We start from the raw sequence: 18,049 nt of genomic DNA, 5'->3' as shown, positions 1-18,049 counted from the left end.
GACCTTTTTAGAGCATCTCTGTGCTCCACAGCACCCAGTGCTGTGCTGTATACAGAAGAGTATAATAAAGGTCAGTTGACTGATTTAAAAGAATGAAGGAATTGTACTGCCAGTACTTAGAGAACCACTGTGGTTGAGTGGGGTCTAGAGAATCATCTAGCCAAAGAATGGCAGACAGGCTATTTTCAGTGCCAATTCTAATCAATTAGTTATGGCTGCCTGGGGCAATGTGTTCAGAAGGATCCTGGGGTTGCACGAGAGGTCAGGTAGGAAGAGTGCTGTGATTGATTATTGATGTCTGCAGTGGGCATGGTAAAGCTAGGGATAGTTGCAAGCTTTCCCCCTCTAGCCGGACACTCTCCTTTTACAGATAGAGAAACTGAGGTCTCCTGACCCCCTAAGCACCTCTTTTTCCAGTCACCACATTCTCATTTGCAAAAACATTCCTACATGAAGAAGGAGCCGTGCATGGCCTTTTAGAATCTGGAGTAAAAAGAGACACCAAAGAAGAGAGGAGACCAGAGACAAAAGAAACACACAGAAAAAAAATCTGCATAAAACACAGGGCTTACTTGGGTTGTGGAAGAGAAATAATTACAGCAGGGCAAAGTAGATGCTCCAAGAAACTTTTTTTTTCTTTTTAAAGGAAGAAAAGTCTGGAACACATACTCAAAGCAGAAATCTTACAAATTCCTATTGCAAAATAACTCCTGGTCAGCCAGCCACAATCTCTATAAATATATCACAAGATCAACAGCCCAGGCAAAGAGGGGGAGGGGGAGAACGACTGCATAATTTTTTTTTGAAAAAATCAAAATAGTTCTTCTCACAGTTGGAAAGGAAAGAGTCACCCACTTTCCTACAAAATGAGAGGCCCATGAAGAAAAGAAAGATTGTAATTCTACACATCCCAATGGATGCCTGTTGAGAAATCTAGACAGCCAGACTATTTTGAAATTATGCTACAGTTCTGTTTTCTTTGCGGGGGGGGGGGGGGCGGGTTGGTACCCTGATCTCATTAGAGCAGCCATTATCTCACAATGGCTTCCATGGATTATTCATGGTGGGAAGAGCTGAAGGCTCTACAGGACCTGATTTGGGTGTTGCATCCTTCAGGGTCTGGGCCAGAAAAAAGAGAAGCCACTCTAGGTCTTTAAAATGGAGGCAATTTAACACAGGGATTTGAGTACTCGGGCGATGAAAGGGCTGAGAAGTCATACAGAGGGCAGAAAGGCAACCAAGGATTAGCATGCAAGGAGCTGTTGCTGGAGAGAGAAAGGAACAGAGTTGAGGCAATTAAGCAAGAGCTGCCCAGTGGGAGTGGTTCAGAGAGGGAGGGGCTGGAGCTACAAAGAAAACAGCAGGAGACGCAGAGATGAATGAAGAGATATATCCTGAGCTTTTCCCTTCTTTCCACCTTCCAGTGTCCCTGCTGTGCAGCCTTCTGGCTAAACCATTCCAAGGCCAGAGGGCAAGGGCATCTGGGAAGTGTAGTTCCTTGCAATTCAGAGCACTCAGGGGAAAGAAAGAGATGGAGCTGAGGTCCAATCAATAGCTGATCAATTCAGATCAGAAAACCGGAGGGCTGAAACCACTTGATGACAGTGTCCTGCACAGCTCACCAAGAGGTCCACCTGGGTCCCATTCCCCTGTTTAGACTTGCAACTTCCTCAAGGCAAGGACTGTCTTCCCTTGAACTGCACTGTCTTCTGTAATAGCCAACAGTCACAGCTCAGAGCTGAAAGGACCCTAAAAGTCTGAGAAATGGAAGCCTGGCCATCAGTCCCAGTGCCCCACCACGTGGGATGCTTGAATGGCCTTCTACCGTATTTTTGCTCCCAGCCTTTCCTGAGAGTTTACTGATAAAAACCTTACAACGTGAAAGGCTAGTTGGCCCCACCCTATCACTCAGAAGACCCAAGCACCCAGTGGATATTCTAAAAGCATCCCCTGACCAGATCCAGAACACTATGTTCATGGGGATCAGGAGTGGAGGCTCTGAGGTACCCAAGTCTAGTGCCAGCTGGGCAGGCTGAGGGGGAAACAATCCTAGGGCCCCAGAACTTTCCACCTTCAAGGCCATTCCAGATCCACACTAGAACTCTATGGTGGGGGGTTTGAACTGTACCATAAAAGACAAGAATGTTCCTATCCCACAGGGCGCAGACTCAATCCTGTGAACCTCTGTGTCCCTGGCTGCTGCTAAAGGCTTAGTTTCAAACTATGATCTACAAAGGAAGAAAGGGCCCTTCCCCTTCATTGAAAGCTCCATTCCCACTTCCCTCAAGCCACAGGGCCGATCTCCCTCCTCTGTTTTCTTAAAGCACTTATTGCCTGCGCCATTCAAATGGTATTGATCAACCGGCTGTACACTCAGTCATCTTTTTATGACCCGTCTTCCCAGCTGGACCATACATCTTCCCCAGGCAGGGGCCATGCCTCCGGATTCCCCAGTGCCTACCACACAGCCCAATGCATAGAAAGTGTCTACACAGTATCCTGAAAGGGGAAAATGACCCAGGTTCCCAGAATCCTGAGTCTGGAGTGAGGAATAACATTTTCTAGCAATGCTCCGTATTTGTGTAGTGGTGGATGGGATTTTTACATCAATTATTTCATTTAATTCTTTACAAGGTTTTAAGAGTCATGATTTCCATTTCAGAAAGGAGTGAGTGGAGGTTAAGTGACTTTGCCCAAAGTCACTAGTTACTGGCAGGGCCGAGATTCAAACCCAAGTCTTCTTCCAAGACAAATGCTGAGCTCCTTCTGTCTCCTGGCTCCAGTCTCCTTGTCCAAGATCCCATGTCTTGCCTCTCTTCCATGAAATGAACTCATTTGATGAAATCATTAAGTGATAAGTTAATAAACATAAGGTGCTTAGAAACGTTCCCAGCACAGACTAAGTGCTGTGTAAGTAATGGCTACCATTGTCTTCATTTTTACTGTCATTATTATTTCTCCATCGCTGCTAAAATCATTTCAAAAAGTTAACCCAGTACAACATCTAAAGTCAGCAAACTTGATAGCCAAAGCAGTAGAATATGGAAAATGTCTACATTTCATTAAAACTGGAGAACTATAGAAAAGAAAGTCAAATGACTTTACAGTTAAGAGGAGGTGTTTGAAGGCACTATATGATTCTCAGAAGTCTACCCAAAGCACTGACCTCCCCTGTACAAAGCAACCACCAACACTTTATTCAAAATTAGGCCTGAATCCTCTTTCCTGATTGACTTCATTAGGGAACACTTTCAGTACACAAAATACAGTACTTTCTCATCAATGCACAGTCTCTCAAGTCAGAAGGCACAGAGGGAAAATAAAGGCCCAGAATGAAAGTAAAATGTGTGAGGTCACGTGTATTTTAACGCAATCTGCAAACCCCTTTCCCAGTGTTAGCATTATCAGGCCTAGCCCTTTGCTAGGCCCAGTATGGAACTCTGTAATCATGGGCACTGAATATATGTTCTAAGCCAGGCATGTAAAAACCAATATTCTAGCCACCAGTTAGGTCATGGCTTGGCCCAAGCTCTTTGGGCAAATAAAACAAGTCATCAGCTACCAACCCCAACTATGACCAAGGATGAGAAGGCAGCATCCTGACAGATAAACTGTCCTAAGTGGGGTTCTTCTAAAGAATCTCTAAAGCAGCTGTGTGCCCTCAGCTGTCACATCCACTGCTGCCTTTCTCTAATTTTAACTTGGCACACTGTCACAACCAACTTACCAAATCCCACATACTTTGACCACATTGGGGAACAAATTCTACCAATACTGTACAAAAGAAAGAAAAGGATTTGTGCACAAAGATGTCCACGGCACTATTTATAACACACAACGATGTAAATAAACATCTACTTACAAAGCTATTAAAATGGATGCTCGTGAATGGTGGAAAGCTACATGAAAAACACTATGTACTAAAGTGAAATGACCAGAACAGAATCAAAACCATATACATATGGCATTATATAAACACTGTATGTATATATATAAAATGCCAAAAAGCCCTTGCCGTGAATGGGTTAAAAATAGATGATTTTTCCCCCTCCTTCCTGCTTAACTTTCCATCATTAATACGTCTAAGGAAGAACTCACTATACTTTAAAAGATCTATGCTGCACATCTATAAAGGCAGATATCTGGACAAGGAGATTTCCTAAGATGCTACCCTTCCCCAGACTGAAGGCCTGTGATTCTACGAAGACCTGCATCTACACTCTGTCCTCTGAGGATGTGGCCATTTGAGCAGACATGCTGGCTGCTGGGCCCAGGTACACACCCATCCACTGGGAAGCACTCAGGGCATTCAAGCTCTACCTGGGAGCTGAGCAAGATGATCTGGAGAGTACCTTGAAGCACTGAGACTTTCTCTAGGAGTGTGTGGGGGAGGTAATCTGTAAGTCTATTGTCTTTTTAATACAGTAGACCCTGAGAGTGAGGTTTTTACATCGTATGTAATTGCAGCCACAAAAACTATATAACTGCTAGCGTGTATTGAGATACTATAATGTGCCAGCGACTCTAAAAGGCTCATTCAATGTGTGTGAAATCACCCAACATCATCATTAACTAGGGATTATTCATCCACTTTACAACTGGGAAAACAGAGGCAAAGTGACTTGCCAGTGAGAATGTTGGGAGATGAACAGTCCAACCGTATGGCACAGTCTGGACTATGAATGGAAGTCGGGCATCTTTAGTAAACCATCTCATCATTTTATCCTCACTACTTATGTGTATAGTGAAGATTACTGTTACCACTTTTCTGGTCCTTCCCAGAGTTCCTAATACTATTGTGATTTTATCAATTAAGAAAAGTGAGGTTCAGAGAGGTACAGTTACTTGCTCAAAATCACACAGATAGTAAGCAAATCTGTACCCAGGTTTGTCTGGCTCCAAAGCCCACGCACTCAACCACTGTACCATACCTAATACCCCGCCCCATCCCCACCCCACACACACATAAATGAAGAAATGAGAAAGCTATAAGGAGTCAGATTGCACAACAGAAGGAAATACATTCAGAGCCACATAGTTTACCCAGAAGTGGTGAGCTCCCCGGGGGAGGTGTGTCATCAGAGAGAGGACAGCCATCTGGTGAAAAAAACAATCAGTGGTTACAAGCAAAAGGACGGGTCAGCTCTGAGGAGAGGGGAGGAGACGAAAGGGGTGATAACTCCTTGCCAGGATGCCCAGTTCCGGATTCTTCGGGAAGATCACAGCCTGTGCCTTGCTAACACTTGTTCAGACCAGCTCTAATCATCCATCTTTTTCATTCTCCATATTTAAGGGCTGCCATCTTTTCACGAAATGTTGCGGGCCAAATATTTCATTTCGTTTTTTCCCCTCTTCCTGGCTTCACAAGTGTAGTAAAAAGTTAATGAATCTATAAATTGCTCACTGGCTTAAGAAAATGAAAAAAAAAAAAAAAACAGTTAATGGAAATTTTAATGAAAACACCCCATCCGCATAACTGATGGCAAACCCAGGGCCAAACACCTAAGACTTCATGGTCCAAACTGGGTGCCATGAAAGTTTAAAAACATTTACTGGAAGAAAGTGGGGCTCCAAGCTCAACGATGTCTGAAAGGCGACAAAGTCTCCACTCCAGACTCCGAAGTGGCACCACGCGTTATGGCCACCCTAAGGGAAACGGTGTCGGCACACTCAGTTGTCAAACTGGGAGACCCTGTTTCTGAGAAAAGGAAAATGACACAGAACCAGGAATCTGTACTGAGGCACGAGAGGCCAAGGCTGGGGACTCGGCTCCTGGGATAGGAAAAGTCCTGAGAACTGAAAAGCCATCACGTGCTGCTGGGGTTCTCAAGAGGAGTCCAACAACATGTAACTGCCCGAGTTCCCATCCTCAGGAAATGCAAGTTGACGGAGGAGGGGTACGTACATTTTGGAAAGTGTCCCAGGCCACCCTGGTACATGCTCCCTATTCAAAAGTACTGCTTCTATGTCCACTCAATGCCAAGTACAGAGCCAGCCAGGACCTTTACAGCCTTTATTTCCCATACATGCCCCAAACGTGGAAAGGTAAATATGCTATCCTTGCTTTAATCTGGCAAGGAAAGGGAGGCTCAGAGAAGTTAAATGACCACCTCAAAGTCGCACATGATACCCAGTCCATCCCCATCAGATACCTGGGCAGTTAGCACTCAAAAAAAAAATCACCCAGGCTTTCTTCAAAAGCCTCTAAGCCTCCACTCAAGGCCCTCCAATCCAACAGCCTCCACCTGTAGCCTGCATGGTCTTTATAAGATACAAATATGACCCTGCCATGCCCATTTAAACCCTTCACAGACTCCCCGTTTTCCTTCCAAGGCAAAAACCACATTCCTCCCCAGCTCCCACCACCGCAATTCTCACACCTAATACTCCGACCACACCAGGGTTCCTGCACCTGCTCCGCAAGCTCACTGCCCGACTAACTCAGCTCCCCATCCCTCAAGTCTCATCGCAGACATCACCTCCACCAGGAAACTCCTCGACATCCCCACCCTGCCTTACTCCACTTCTCTCTCCCCCCAGCCACCCAAGGCTGGGTTGGATCCCCTCTGGTGTACACTCTTTCCAATGGCTCCACTGCTCAATTACCTACCTGCCTGCCTCCTTCCCCAGGCCGTGGGTGGCCCCCAGGCAGAGACCAACGCTTGTTCACCTCCGAGCACAGGGCCTGGTCCAGAGAGGAGACCCAGAAAATGCTGAGAATGGGCAGGGCAGCAGGAGATGTCTCTCCACAGCATCCTTGTCACATGACAAGCTCAATCCCTGGAACCAGGTCCAGCTCTTCCCAGTCTTCCCCAGTCTCCCCAAGAGACAGTGGCCCATGGTTATTGGGGACAATGGAGCGCTGGCAAGAGCAGGAAGGAATGTCATTTCCCCCAAACCTGCAACCTCCTTGCCTGTTTCCTCCTTCCCTTTCTCAGTGGCTCTAAGAGTATAAAAAAGGTTGAGATAGTCGGAGAAGTGAGAGCCAGAGGCAGCAGACAGGGACAGGAAAGCACAGGGCAGGAACAGGATGCCACGAGCACGTGCTCAGGAGAGTGGAGACAGGCCAAAGTTTGTCCTGAGGGTGATCTGGGCCAAACGCAGAGCTAGTGGACGCAGACACCAGCCTGCCAGCCACCGGGGCTCTCAAAGAAACATACAGGGACAAGAAATACCTGGAAATTTCAACAGTTGCTTTCAGTTTCCAGAGATTTTGAAGCCTCTTTCTCTTTGTTTTTCCCTAAAACCAGTTACAATTAGCATTGAGGGATATAATTACGTTGTTAGTCTAATTGCCTGTTTGAAGCGAGATCTACGGGGGTTTAATGGAAGATTTGAGGGGGAGGGCAGATAAAATAAAAAGTCAGGATAATCACAGAAGAGATGTGTAATGTGACTTTCTGCCCAGGTAGAGACAAGGCCTGAACTGCGCCAGAGGCCAGGGAATTGCCTCCCGCGCCAACTCCCTCACCCGGCTGGGCGGGGAACGGCGCTACCAGGCGGCGCGCCTTCCCTGGAAATTGATTTTGGAGACGCTGACCTAATTAATCAGGAAACGATCCTAGAAAGGCCCTCGGATTTGGAGCCTTTGCACTATTATTGGCAGTGACACACTTACACATTGGCGGGCAGTACTGTCCCGGGTGGAGCCAGCGTGGTGGCGGCTGCCAGAGCTGGGCTGTGTGGGACCAGAGAACTGCCTTCACTCCGGGAGGGTGGTCCTGTGCTGGGGGAGCCCACGGCTCTGTGGCCCTGGGGACAGAAGTCAGAGGGAGGTAGCTCTGAGCTCAGGGTGAAGAGGAACTTTTCCTCCAGGGAAAGAGGACAAGTGAGGGGAATGAGCACCCCTACAACAGAGGCATTCAAGTTGGAAGACTGTATGGTAGGGATGCAGAGGAATCAGCCAGGAAGAAGAACTAAATGCCTTTGAGGGACTGTCTCCAGACCACAGAGAGGAAAGCGATCTGCAGGCACAGTGAGAGAAAGGTTCTCTGCACATCAGCGAACCCTTCCAGCCAGACCCCTTCCTTGAGCTACAGGACTTCACTGTGAACACCCAGCCCTCATATCTGGGTGGTAATGGAAATGCTCCTCTAATGACTTTTTTTCCAAGCACAGTCAGCAATTTGCAGTAACCAGAAGCTGCCTCCACGTGGGAAAGTGAAGGTCCAGTGCAGAAGTCAAAAGCAAGGCACCTCCTGGCCACCGCAGTGGCCTTGCTCAGTTCCAGGCCCTTCTCCATCCCATCAAACACAACATCTGGACTGGGCATGGGGAAGCCTGCATCCAAGCCTGATCTCTGCCACTGCAAGGTTGAGAAAAACAGGCAGAGGTCCACTGCCCCACTGTCCTCGAGTTTCCCATCTTGGGGAGAAGGGGGAAATGGGCCATCTTAAACCACTCCCCCCAACCCCCACCAAAGGGCAGGAAAACAGGACGCTTCCCTACCAAGCCAGTAAGTGCAGAGAGAACACCACCACACACATCTGACGCTGCACGCACTTCTTGTCCATAGGAGGGCACTGCCTTCTGAAGTCTGCCACAATGCCAGGGACTCCCACCTGCTCACCTCAGCACAGCTGGCTCCCAGCACAACACCTGACACAGAGTGGGCACTAAACTGGCAACCACCAGTTGATGAAATGACATGTGTCCTTTTAATCCAGTAAGCTTGGGTCTGAAAACATCTCAGCTTCAGGGTCAGAGGAGGGGGTGTCGATTCCTTCTAGAACCTTCCAACTCCCAAGACCACATGCCTCCTCAGATCCGTCCTCTCATCTGACAAATGCAAAGCTGTGAGGTCCGAAGGGCCTCGGCAATTCTCTTTAAAGCCCTGAAACAGTCCACAGAAAAGTGTGAGGATTTGGGTCTGCAGGCAAAGACTGCCACTCGGGTGCCATGCAGTTGGGAAAGGCAGTCTCTGCTTGCCCCCTTCCCTGCCCCACCACCTGCCTAGCGTGCCTATAAGACAGGAACTGTCATATTCCAAACCTCAGGGCTGCCTGAGAGAAGTGAGTTCTGCTGGACTTCCTGCACTTTCTCCATTCAGGGTTGACAATGGCACTGGAGCGTGCTTGAGGGCGCAAAAACTCCACTGCACCACTTATGAGATTGCACTGCATATATGACCCAGAGCAGAAAGACTCATTGAAATCCAATAAAGATGAGGGGCGGGGGAGGCCCCTCTGTTCCTGGAGAGGCCAACAGCATCTTCCAGGCAATCTGCCTGGCTCCGCCATCGACTGACAGAAGACAAGCAGCCGTCCAGACGTTCTTTGTCAAGGGCAACAAGATGGCGGCCAAGGGGGTGTCTGGGAATCACCCTTCTCCCCACATTGCTCCAGGCCTTCAGCTTGAAGGCCTTCAAAAGTCTGAGGTAGCTGTGGTTTTCTGGGGGATGGAGGGAGGAAAGGGGCAGGGGTGGGGAATAAAAGTTTTCTTTATAATAAAACATAAAAACAGAGCTGTGGCACTTATTTTTCTAGTGGAGACAATCATTGGCTGTTCTCACTTTGTATAAGGCTGGGAGACCTTGGTCCTGCTCAGAAGCTTCCACATGTGGGCTGTTTCCAACTGCAGAGAGCAGCCAGGCAGACGTGGAAGGGCTGGTCCCAAACAGGGTCTCCCAAGGGCCTAACCCCCAGCTTTATTACACAGGCCAGAACTCATCTCAGCTGGGTTCTGTTCAATAGTCATTTAATAATCTGAGGAAGCCTGTGGCCGTGGGAACTGGAAGGTTCTCGAAAGAGTCTGTATCAAGCCCTGTCTGGACCTGATGGGCACATCAGGGAACTTGCTGTCCATGAAGGCCAAGACGGTGCCCCACGGAAACCACGTCAATGCCGTGAGTGTACTGTAGTCTCTGGCCCCACCTGAGTGTTCCTGTGTGTACGGCGGTGTACGAAGTACTTCACACACATCACCTCCTTTAGTCCTTACAATAATGCTGCAGGGTGGGTATTCTAGACCTCAGCTGTCCAGATGAGGAAATGGAGAATTACTGAGATGAAGTATCTTGTTCAAGTGGATGAGCCCAGGTTCAAATCCAGCTCTGATTCCCAGATTTCCTGGATGATCCCCACCCAGCGGTGGATAAGGATTCACTAAAAGGCCCCAGGACAGATTCTTTGGCAGGAGAGTCAGAAGGGCACGAGCTTTTTTCCTTCCTTCAATCCACAAACCTTCTCCAAGCTCCTGCTCTGAACCAGACACTCTACCCACATGATTTGAGTGAAGGCCGGTACAGGAGAACAGTGGGCTCCATTTGGAAGGGGAGAGGAGAGGCACTGTTGATATTTAATCCTCAAAACAGAACAAGGGTTAGACAACCACAAACAAGAAGAGGCAGGCCTTGCCAGAGCCATGCAAAACAGAATGCATGGGCTGCAGGGAGGAACTGGGTGGGGCCCATCATTGGAAAGCAGCAGCACCTGGCCGGGAACCCCGTCTTGGGGACAGCATCTGCATCTGAGAAGGTCCCCCTGGATAGCCAACCACCCACCTGTGTCTCCCTTTCGGAGCACAAGACCCCCGGCCCGCACAATGCCACTTACACAGCACATGAGCGCACACTCTCCCACCCACCCAGTCCCCATCACACCCTTGCAAGGGGTTATTTTTTCATACCTCGCTGCAGAGAGGAGAAAACGGAAGCACACAGATCCTCACTCCTTAGCCCATAATCAGTAGAGAAACGTAAGGAAGGGGCTGTAATGATTAACATCCCAGCTTGCCCCCCACCTCGCGTAAGTAATTACACACCGGGTCAGGTCTGGAGTCCTTCCCTCTAGGTACTGTGTCTGCAGTCAAGGGAATGATGGTGGGGTGTCTTGAAGGAGTGAAGGGCTGTCTGCCTCTGTGAACTCACACGAAGTCCCAGGACTCCCTGTTTCCTTGGAAAACAATTTCTAGACTTGTCACCTATAAACTGCCTGAATTATTTTTTTTTTTGGAAGGTTTCCCCTACTTCACTAATTGCTTTCACTGCCTTTTTCTCCATAAATTTAATTAACCTGCTATATGACCTTGGGCTAGGCAAGCCTCCACCCCTCTTCAAACTCAGTTTCCCCTTCTGTAACATGAGAGTGGGCTCTAATCTCTCAGCTCTGAGAGCCTGACTAGATTCTGTGACCAGGCTGGGGCTAAGGCATGTGTCTTTGACATTCCTGGCTGGCCAGGAGCTCCCTCCCTAGCACACCAAGACTGTCCTGTTCTGAACCACTCTTGGCCCTGACTCAGTGGCGCTAGCTCTCAAGGCCTGGCGTTATCCTAGATAAAAAGGCAGGATGGCCTAACTTGGCCAAGTCCCTCTGTCCCTGATGGACCCTCAAAGCTCAAATTTGCCTCTGGCACTTCAGCAGAGCTGCCAGTCCCCGGGTGTAGGAGAAACTCCAGATCAGGGGCTGGATCAAGACCATAAGCATGAGGCTGAAATTGTAATAATAATAACTGACATTTATATCACGCCTTTCATCCCCAAATCCCAAATTAATTAACTTTTTACGAGACATTTTTAAACTAGTGCCATTTAATAAAATTCTATTAGGAGAAGTCTTTTTTTTCCCCCCAGCCCTATATTTTTATTAACAGCCACCAAAAATATAATTTACAGGCAACCAAAAGCCAGTCAAGAGAGGGACAGGGATTGTGGCTGGTTCTGTTGGTGAGAAAACAGGAGGTCCAGCAACTGGCCCCAGGGGCTGACCCTGGCCTCACTGTTAGAGATCTGTGCCCTCCAGGGGTCCATGGGTCCTGGTTACTCTACAAGATTGAATCTCAGCCATGCATCATTCATCTCATATTTATTGACCATTTATTACCTGCAGCCACTATAGGAGCTGCTGTGCATTAAAAAAAACAAACAAAGCACTTGTGGTCCTTGAATTCTTGGGGCACACGACCTAATGGGGTAGAGACAAGTTCAAAGATTCTCTCAGTGATAACTGGATAATTATGATTGCGTTGGGTGCTGAGAAGAAAGGGACCCCTCTCTCTCCCATGAAAGCATCAAACAGGGAAGCATAACCTAGCCTGGAGTTGGGGGATCAAGAAAGACCTCCCTGAAAAATGGACATTTACTGTATATAAAATAGATAAACCACAAGGTCCCCTGTACAGCATGGGGAACTATATCGAATACCTTCTCACAGCCTATAATGGAAAAGAGTATGAAAAGGAATATATATGTGCGTACTGAATCACCATACTGTACACCAGAAATTAACACAACATTGTAAACCAACTATACTTCAATAAAAAAAAAAATTTTAATTGACTTTTAACTTGAAAAAGGGTTTGGCGTAAGCTAGGCATAGGGAAAGGGAGGAGGTATAATTCAGGCAATGAGGACAGCGTGTGTAGGGGTTCAGAGGCTGGCGGCATGTTGAGGAAGAAGAGAAGGCTAGCCCGAAGGGGCAGAAGGAGGCAGGGTGAGAGATGGGGCTGGAAGGAGGACAAAGCTGGTGGAATTCCATCCTTAGGGGAAGGGAGAGCTGACCAAGGCTCAAGCGGGGGAGAAGCGTGATCCAGTGTCCTTTTAAATAACTGGTTCATAGCTGGCCTGTATCCTCTTCTGTGTCTTTGGAGTATCACCATCTTATGTGCACCTGTTACATCCACACTGTCCAATACAATGGCCACTGGCCACATGTGACCAAGCATTTGAAATGTGGTGAATCCAAAGTGAGATGAGCCATCCATGGAAAATACACACCGATTTCAAAGACTTTGTACAAAAGTTAAAAACGTCTAACAGCTTAATAAGAATTTTTATATTGAAGGCATGTTGAAATGATAACATTCTGGAGATAATGGGGTAAATAGATTACTAACATGAATTTTACCTGTTTCTTTTCCCTTTGTTGTGGCTACTAGAAACTTGAAGGTTACATATGTAGCCTGCATTATATTTCTATTGGACATCTCTGTTATGTATTCAAGAACAAAGAATTTTAAATAAAGTATTTATTCTCCTACTTCAGGGGGGATGAGGATGCATGGCTGCTGTGGCTACTTTAGGCCCCAGAGTGTACTTATATCTGGCCCTCACCCCATCATCCAACAAATCAGAAAAGCAGAGTGGGAAGGGTAGAAATTCCATGTGGGATCTGAACTGTGCAGGGCAGGAGCAGGAGGCAGGAGGAAGCTAGTTCTAAGGGGCAAACCAGCCCCAACTATCACCATCACATTCCCCATCCAGATTTAGCCCGGGGGAAAAAGAAAAGAGTTAAAAAGCAAAAAACCTAAAAACCTAAAACTTTGACTTCTACTCTGTGAGTCAAAGTAAAGTAAGGTCAGAAGAAGATCAAGTTTCTCCAGTCACCTGGACTCCATTTCCAAATTCAAGGCCAAGCTCTCTTCCCTGACATTGACAATGGATGGCACACAGGTCAGGGGGCCAGGTACCCCCTTCATCCTTCCTTCTCTCCATCCCCTGAACAGATTTCACAAACTTGTGGCCTGGAATGAGCGTTTTAGGGTTTTAATTTATTTAAATTTTTTTCAATGAGTTGCCATAATTTGAAATTGAGGAAATTTTACATAAAACTCTGGAGTTAGAAGATTCTCTTTTTTAAAAAAAAAAATCAGAAGATCTGGCCACACCGGGCTGTAGCTGAGTGGCAATGGCTTCCCTCAGATGGAACACAGGGGCTCCTGGCCCCACTGCCTGTTAGTCTACACCCTGCCCAGACACAATCTACGTTCTCACTGCACTCACTTGCTTGGGAACCTCTGTCGTGCTGTAACCAATGCTCAGAATGCCCTTCCCTCTTTTGTCCACAGCTAGTGCCCCAGATCCAACCGTGTCCTCCCTGAGCTGGGTGTAGAGTCTGCACTCACCACAATCTATTGCAATAATTCATTCCCGTCCCGCTTCCCTCTCCTGTCTCATCAGTGCCAGGTAGAAAAGATGCTCAAAATGTTTGCTTTGTGTACCATGCCAAGAGCGGAGAAAACACGTTGAAGATCATCCTCTAGCCTTGTCTCCTCCCCAGGTGCATTTCTCCTGTGATGTTTCCAGATGCGCCTGGGACAGTCGTCAACTTGGCGAAACCAACCTAGAACACCCCGGTAAATAAATAAATGACACTTTCACCAGTTACCTTAGGGGCCAAAAAAATCATTAGAAGTTGAAAATTATATGGAGTTTGGAGTGGCTCTGAACTGCTGTAACCACCCTAAATAGCTCTTTCTGTTGAGCAAACAAGAATTTCTTGATTGCCCTTTTTGAAGTTGCCAGAGCCCTGTCTTGTTGCTATTAAAATGGAGTTTCACAATGGTCCTAAACCAGTTCTTCTCGTTTTCCTGAGAGAACTGTCTGTGATTCAATCACAAATAAAATCTTTCATAAAACAGCAAATGAAAGGGCACCTGCCCAGTGAAGTGAGAAGCAATCATTTCTCCACGCAGGAAAAATGGAGCACTGATGCAGCATCTGCTCCATAGGCATGTGCTGAGCACCTACTGTATGCAAGACCAGGGGACACACAGGTGAGTTTATAAAGAAGAGACATCAGAGGGCCCATCAGATACAGATCATGCTCAAGGATATTCAACTTTTCATTTACTCCATCAAAACAGGCTCTGGTAGGCAAGTCTGCAGTCCTTTCTCTTCAGCAAATTAAAGGCTTTTTGAACCACTGGATTCTGCCTTCAGTTAGATAACATGAACCAGAAAAACCAAGTACAATAGGGAAAAAAAAAGAAAAGCAAAGCAAGAGAGAGAGGAGAGAGGAGAAAGAAGAGACTTAAGATTCCAAAGTGAGAAATGATCTTCAATCAAACCAAAAAGAAAAAAAAAAGGTAACTGTTACCTCCAAACTTATCAAGCTCCATCATTTTGAGTAGACAGACTGAGGCTCCGAGAAAATCCTATCTTGTCCATTCTTCAAGTCCAGCTCAAAAGCCCACTCCTTCCTCAACCTCTGATGCCTCCAGGGAATTACAGAAAGAGCAGCTCCCATTATTGATGACTTACTCCATGCAGACACTCCCAAATGTTTTCCTAGCTGTGTCCTATTTCATCTGCCAACAACCCTAAGTGATAGCAGCTATTCTATCTGCCTTTTCCAGGTGAGAAATGGGGGGGTCTGTAGAGGGTTGACCAGCTGTCCAGCTGCTCTTGCATTCCAAGTCATCTGATGGCCAGTGCCTCACTGTCTGTCTATCATGGAGACCCAATACTTGACCCATCTCTCCAGAGTGAAGGACAAACCAGAAATAAAGGCTGGAGTTTTCAGAGCAAAAGAGCCAAATGCTGAGGGGGAGAAATGAAACAAGACACTTAGACACACCTTGATGAAATTTCCCAACTCCAAGAACAAAGAGGAATCCTCAAATGCTTCCACAGAGGGAAGAAACCTATAGAGAAACAAGATTCAGTCTAGCATCAGACTTCTCATCTGCAAGATCAAGGGCAGAAGGCAAGAGTGCGAGGACTCGGAACCAAGAAGTCAATTGCAAACCAACCCATCACTCAAGTGTCAGGAAAAATAATGACCTCTTCAGACATACAAAGATTCTGGTACCATCCCAACACCTTTTCTGAAAAACATTAAGGAAAATGAATCCAAGAAAGAAGACATCAGACAGAACTTTGAAAGGAAGAGAAAGAAACTCAACAAAATAGAATTAAGTCTAAAGAGTGACTAAAAATGTAGCTGTGACACTCAAGGCAGCTCTTACGTAATTTCTAAAGACACAATGTAGATTTTTTTTTAAGCTGGAAATAAAAGTCTGTATCATATTAACCAAGAACAGATTATAGAGAGAGGATAAGGAAAGTGCATCTAAAGGTCAAATATTTGTGTGTGGGCGGGGAATCTTTGAGGGTAATTAGAGATACTAATTTATTCTTGCCCAAGTTTAAATATGTTTGTTAAAAATTTGCACAGAAGTAAGAAATGAGAAATAAGATTATGACTTCTAAATGAGTAAGAATGGGGGCAGGGTGGGGGGAGGCTCAAGCAGCAGGGGTAGAGAGGAAAAAATAGAAATAAGGAAAAATGGAGACTAAAGAAAACTTTGACAATCCAACAAAAAACAGGAAAAAACACAATAAAAAACCAAAAGCAAAATAAGGTGGCAGAAGGAAGCTGAAATGTAAGCAAACATGATAGATATGGATGGTACATAAATTCCCCCATTAAAAAAGGAGGATATCACATTTATGGGTAACATAGGGTAGGCCAGGAGCTAAAACAAAAAGACCCAGAAAGGCTAAGATAAGAAGGGATTATGATGACACGAGATGTTATCAATGAGGAAAGCTGGGCCAAGGGGACATGGAAACTCTCTGCAATCTACCTGCCATTCCGCGTGAAGTCGTACATTATTTTAAAACAAAAAGCTTTTTCAAAAAATAAGGAATTAACAAAAAGACACCACGAATATGTCAATGAAAAGCAGAACTGGTAACCAGGCCCCAAAGCAAAAAAAAGAAAAAAGAACTACTAAGGACAAAAAGATTTTTTTAAATTGATACAAAATTCTACCACCAAAAGGATATGCAATAATAAACTTTCACATATCCATTAAATATACAGAGCAAAAACTGCTGAAAATACAAGGAGAAATGTAAAAACCAGTTATAATAGGAGACTGCAGCATACTTCCCAGAAACAGACAGCTCATGAGAATTTGAAAAAATAAAAATAAAAAACAAAAGTACAATAAAGGACTTGAAAAATACAGTCAATTAGATATATTTTCATATGTACTTATAAAACAATATATATCTTTTCAAAAATCCACAGAACAATTACAAACTGATCATGTGATAGGCCACAAAGAAAACCTCAATAATTTTTTTAAGCTAGAAATTATACAGGTCATATTCTCTGACCACGAAGCAATAAAACTAAAAATGAAACAAAAAGAGAGCCACAAAAAATTTAACCACTTGGAAATGTAACCCAAAGGTTATTTAGAGGAGCATTTTTTTAAAGAAATTAAAACTGCGGACTATTTAAAAATGAACAATGAGAGTACTATATGGCAAAACCCAAGGGGTACTTCCAGTCACCCCAAAGAGAGGAAAAAAATCGAAATAGACCAAAAGAAAGTAAAAAATGAACAAAAAAGATCAGAAGTTGAAGAAATAGAAAACAAAAGGCTTGACAATAAAAGCAAGGGCAAATTCTTTAAATTACCAGTAAACAGCTAACCTCATTCTGCTCCTTTATTGTGTCTGGCCAAGAAAATAAAAAATAAATTTAAAATATTAAGAAATAGGAAGGTAGCTGCAATCAGCAGGAGGGAGAGGGAAGGAGAAAGGAAGGAGATTTTATTAATGTTTTTCAAAATGCATACAAAATAGATCTGTTTCTAAATAATAAAAATTACCCAAAATTGACTCTTACAAGGAAATAGAAAACTTAAATAGACCAAGAGTCAGAGGAAGAAATTGAATTATAAAATTACTGGGAATATTCAATTAATTTTACTGGCAAATTCTACCAAATCCTCAATAAACAGATCATATTTTCTAAGTTGTTGAGGGGAGGGTAGCACCCCAGTTCTTGCTACAAAGATAACAGACTTCTCCTATTACAACTGGGCAAAGGTAATTTAAAAGAGAAAATTACAGATAAAACTTACATAAATACAGACTCAAAATTCCCACATAAATGTTAGCAAACAAGACATGGCACTAAATTACAAAATACAGCTCTAAAAATAAGCATCGACGTAGGTCTTATAGATTTTTAGTTTTTTAAAAAATGATCAACATAGTCCACTAGCAATTTTTTAAAATCTCCACATCTCCCTCCAACTTTAATGTCAGACCTACTCCACTTATAAGTCAGGAATAACAAAGAATGTCCAATATCACTATCATATTATTCAAAATTATTCCAGAGATCTGAGCCAATATAAAAAGACTGGAAAAAAGAAAGCAAGTATGAAAAAGGAAGAGACAAACCTAGCATTACTTGCAGATACAACTGTCTACATTAAAAAAAAAAAAACCAAGAGAATCAAGAAAACAGAATCAGAATAAAAGATAACTCGAAGTAACCAGATATAGGATAAATATTCACAAGTCAGT

General features: G+C 44.9%; 1 protein-coding gene and 2 long non-coding RNA genes across 16 annotated transcripts in view; 1 reads left to right on the top strand and 2 right to left on the bottom strand.

Annotated features, from left to right (window-relative positions):
- The window catches only part of ZNF618 (zinc finger protein 618), a 165,201-nt gene that overhangs the window by 89,848 nt on the left and 57,304 nt on the right, over positions 1–18,049 (bottom strand). The window lies entirely within an intron of this gene.
- Positions 5,002–12,362, bottom strand: LOC116663236. Its single transcript, XR_004319437.1, has 3 exons — positions 12,350–12,362; positions 6,770–6,772; positions 5,002–5,256 (listed from the first exon to the last, which is right to left on the bottom strand). It is a non-coding gene; the product is annotated as an uncharacterized LOC116663236 (long non-coding RNA).
- On the top strand, positions 6,796–15,682 carry LOC116663235. Its single transcript, XR_004319436.1, has 3 exons — positions 6,796–6,805; positions 9,750–9,752; positions 14,830–15,682. It is a non-coding gene; the product is annotated as an uncharacterized LOC116663235 (long non-coding RNA).

This window comes from Camelus ferus, chromosome 4 (assembly GCF_009834535.1).
Source record: "Camelus ferus isolate YT-003-E chromosome 4, BCGSAC_Cfer_1.0, whole genome shotgun sequence".
NCBI lineage: Eukaryota > Metazoa > Chordata > Mammalia > Artiodactyla > Camelidae > Camelus > Camelus ferus.
This window is presented reverse-complemented; position numbering and strand designations above follow the sequence as displayed.